This window comes from Gekko japonicus, unplaced genomic scaffold (assembly GCF_001447785.1).
Source record: "Gekko japonicus isolate JY-2015 unplaced genomic scaffold, Gekko_japonicus_V1.1 scaffold1654, whole genome shotgun sequence".
In the NCBI taxonomy this organism is placed as follows: domain Eukaryota; kingdom Metazoa; phylum Chordata; class Lepidosauria; order Squamata; family Gekkonidae; genus Gekko; species Gekko japonicus.
In genome coordinates, this window is record NW_015172605.1 from 306167 (window position 1) to 310508 (window position 4342).

Consider the following 4342-nt stretch of genomic DNA (forward strand, 5'->3'; position numbering starts at 1 on the left):
CCGCCGCGCCTTGCCATGCCTCGCCCACCGCGCCTCACCTTGCCACACCCCACCTCGCCTCACTGTGCCTCGCCCGCCGCGCCTCGATGAGCCTCGCCGTGCCCCACCTCGCCTCACCATGCCCCGCCGCTTTGTCTCCGCTCATCGCAAGCGCCTCGCGCCGTCCAGCCGCCAGCAAGCCCGGGGCTCCTCCGCACCTCACTTCACATCCTCCGCGCCTCGCCTCGTTCCCGAGACCCCGCCGCCGTTTCGCAGCACATCTCGTCACTAGCGAACGAGCGAACATGTCTACTTCGACTTCGACCTCCACCTCGTCCTCATCTACCTCCTCCTCGGCCTCCACCGCCGCCGCAACCTCCTCTGAGGGCATCACTTGCTTCGATCTTGGTCGCCCCGAGCAGTGGGAAACATGGGTAGTGATCCTGGGAAGAAGAAGAAGAAGAAGAAGAAGAAGAGGAGAAGATTTTTACACTCCACTTTTCTCTACCTTAAGGAGTCCCAAAGCAGCTTATAATTGCCTTCCCTTCCTCTACCCACAACAGGCATCTTGTGATGGGGCTGAGAGAGTTTGGAGAGAACTGTGATTGGCCCAAAGTCACCTAGCAGGATTCATGTGGAGGGGAAGGGAAGGCGATTGTAAGCTACTTTGAGACTTCTTTGGGTAGAGAAAAGTGTGGTATAAAAACAAACTCTTCTTCTACACCACTCTGGCTCTCCACTAGTTCTTATTTAGTAATTTAGTTATTTTACCATTAGTGTGATATAATAACATGATATCCTGCTAATAGGATCTCCTAGCAGGCTGCCTTAACATCATGTTCAATCTCAAAATTAAGTCTAAGCGTATGTCACTGGAACAAATACGTATCTCCCCTCCCTTTCTTTCAACTCCTTTTTGTTGCTTCCCTCATGTCATACTCTGGATTGTTAGCCTTTGTTGCCTCCCTTTGTTACCTCCCTCATGTCAAATTCTGGATTGTTAGCCTCTCAGAGCAGAGACCTCTCTCTCTATGCTCTGTTAAGTGGTAAGTATTTTCAGGAGACCACATTAACAACTATGGGAATAATGACAACACTTCTAGTTTAAAATGTGTGAGACTCAGGATATTTACCTTTAAAAAAATATAAGAGGCCTTCAGCTTCATAACTGGCATCAACACCATGTACCAAATCTGACCAGGAACAAGAAATATTTGCTCCTAATGCCTGTTCTTTCCTAAGATTGATCTCTATGAAGTATCTAGGGAAAAAAGATAAGGAGAACATTTAATTCAATCTACATAAAGATTTCTGCCATGAAAGCTTTTAAATGTATCCTTTAAACACAACTGCTTGAGATGCTGTAAATCTGACAAGAACATTTTCAGAACCACCATATGGTTCCCAAGACAGAGCTGATACCAAATACTAAGTTTTTGTTGTTCAGTCGCACAGTCGAGTACGACTCTTCGCGACCCCATGGGCCAGGTCACGCCAGGCCCTCCTGTCTTCTGCTGTCCTCTGAAGTTCACTCAATTTCATGTTCGTTGCATCTATGACACTGTCTAACCATCTCATCCTTTGCCGTCCCCGTCTTCTTTGACCTTCAATCTTTCCCAGCATCAGGGTCTTCTCCAGTGAGTGCTCCCTTCTCATTTGCTGGCCAAAGTATTTGAGCTTCAGTTTCATTATCTGGCCTTCCAGGGAACAGTCAGGGTTGATTTCTTTGAGGATTGACTGATTTGTTCTTCTTGCAGTCCAAGGGACTCTCAAGAGTCTCCTCCAGCACCATAGTTCAAAAGAATCTATTCTTCGGCGCTCGGCCTTCCTTATAGTCCAACTCTCACAGCCATACATGACTACTGGGAATACCATTGCTTTGACCATGCGGACTTTTGTTGGCAGGGTGATGTCTCTACTTTTTATCATGCTGTTTAGGTTCGCCATCACTTTCCTCCCAAGGAAATCTTTTAATTTCATGGCTGCTGTCACAGTCTGCGGTGATCTGGGATCCCAGGAACGTGAAGTCTGTCACTACTTCCACGACTTCCCCTTCTATTTGCCAATATTTAGGTTTCATTTACTTTCCAGTAAATAATAAAATCCTTCCTTTGTAAGTGGCGACAGCATCGAGAGTTGTGTTTTCGTCACACAAATTTTGTGCAGTCTGTTCTACTAGAAGTTTTCCTGGAGATGACTGGTATGTTTGCCGGTGATGACCGTCTTCTGGACGTCCTTGAAAAAGAGGAAACAAGAAGAACTGAAAAACAATCAGGGTTTGAAAAGAGGCCGCTCAGAGACACAGCAAGAGGCTCATATTTTCTAAGGTTCAATGTAAAAGGTCAGTGAAGCTCTGCTAAGTCACATCAAGGGTTGCCAGGTCTCCTGCTAGGATGGGAGACCTCTCAGGGGCAAGCCCCCAACCCTGCTGCTGCTCAGTACACTGATAGGGGGGTATGCTGGAAAAAAAATCACTGTCACTCAATAGCATTGTTATTTCTGGGGTGAAACCAGAAGTCATGACTTGCTGCTTTTGATGCCTGGGTTCAGGCAGGTAACCAATGAGTGGAAAAGCATGTAGTCAAAACACAGTCCAAGGGGGCAAAGGGTAGGTATACAGTAGCCCTCAGAGTGGAATGATCGTTCCTGGGACTCCATAAATAGCTTTGGGACTGCAATGACACTCCTCAGAGCCCTGATTCCAGTCCCGAGTGCCATCATTCGGATCCCAGAACATTTTATCTGGGCCCAGGGACTGTCATTCTACTCCCAGGAACTCTCATTCCACTTTGGAAGCTGTCATTTCAGGCCCAGTTTTTCATAGTCTGTTCTGCATTTTCATAGTCTGTTCTGCATTTTCATAATCTGTTCTGCATTTTCATTGCAAATGTTGTGTGCTGTGATGATATAGTGCAATTGACCCTATACAAATCAATTGACATTCCTGGCTCCTATTATATCCAATGAGCCTTCAGGCATCTCCCTTTGTTCCATCTCAAAGCTGGGCATAAAGCTGCCTTTCAGCATTGGGATTTTCTTCCGGAGGAGACTTGAAAGGAAACAAACGGGCCACAACAAGGAAGGCTGGCAAATAACAGAGTTTTCTGTGGAAAACTAAGAAATGTTTATTCTCATCCAGTCACTGTAAGAGTAGGGAAATGCAGACAGGATTTTTGTGTTTTTTAAATGCCACAGCCAGATGGAGCTTTCCTACTAAGTTAATGCTTGACTGCCATTTTAGAACGCAGTGAAGACAACGGATTCTGTGCCAAGAGGCATCTACTTCAGGGGTATGTAAAACTGACCCCTTGGTCTAATTCACTTGGAATTTGGAGGCTCTTTAGATTAGAGGGAATAGTACTGTACAGATCTGGGGCTGTTTTCTTTATAAACAACTGCCCCAGACCATCATATACATTTCCCATTGAAAATAATGGTCCCAAACTCCAGAACCACATGGATTTGAACAATGAACTGATCATGCCCTACTCCAAAATAAGCAATTACGGTACCCCCCCTACCCACCCAACCCAAGCCTAAATCCTTTTATAAGTTACAACGAAAAGTTTCTCGGTGCACACACCTATGGATTTGCTTCACACGTTCAGCTGATACTCTATACTTACCATAAAGAGCCTGGATGCGATCAATGTCATCCTGTTGAGGCTCGAGGATCTTTGGAGTATATGACTCAAACATTAAAGACTGTTTATTCTTTGAATGTGTAAGACCCAATGAATGTCCAACTTCATGGGCAGCAACCGCTTCCATTTTTATCCCTCAAAACAGGGGGGGAAATGAGTACTGATAAAAACCACATTAGTACAAAACATTCCTATCAAATATTTTATTTAGTTAAAACATTTGTTCCCCACCTTAGTATCTCAGATACAAGGCAGCTAACAATGCAAGGAGACAAAGACAGTCCATCTAACAAAACCGAAAACACAAAGAATTTTTAAAAATGCAAATAACCCCCAAAACATTTTACCCTCCGCTGAATACCCTGTGGATTGTGACTGACTGACACATTTTTCTGAATGGAGAGAATGAAGGTGCCCTCAGCACCCACTACTCTGATAGGCCTTTTCAAAGGACTAGAATGACTGCGGGAAATTAGTTGCTGTAGATTTCCCGGGTTGTGTGGCCATGGTCTTGGCATTGTAGGACCTGACATTTCGCCAGTAGCTGTGACTGGCATCCTCAAAGGTATAACACAGAAAGATGTGAAGCTTGTCATGATGGATAGGTAAGTAATGTCACAACATTTCATTCTATTAAGCCTCCATTAAGGAAGAAAGACTGCTTCATCCACTTTGTTGGCAACACTAGAAAATGTGGACTAAATGCATAGATACTTTTT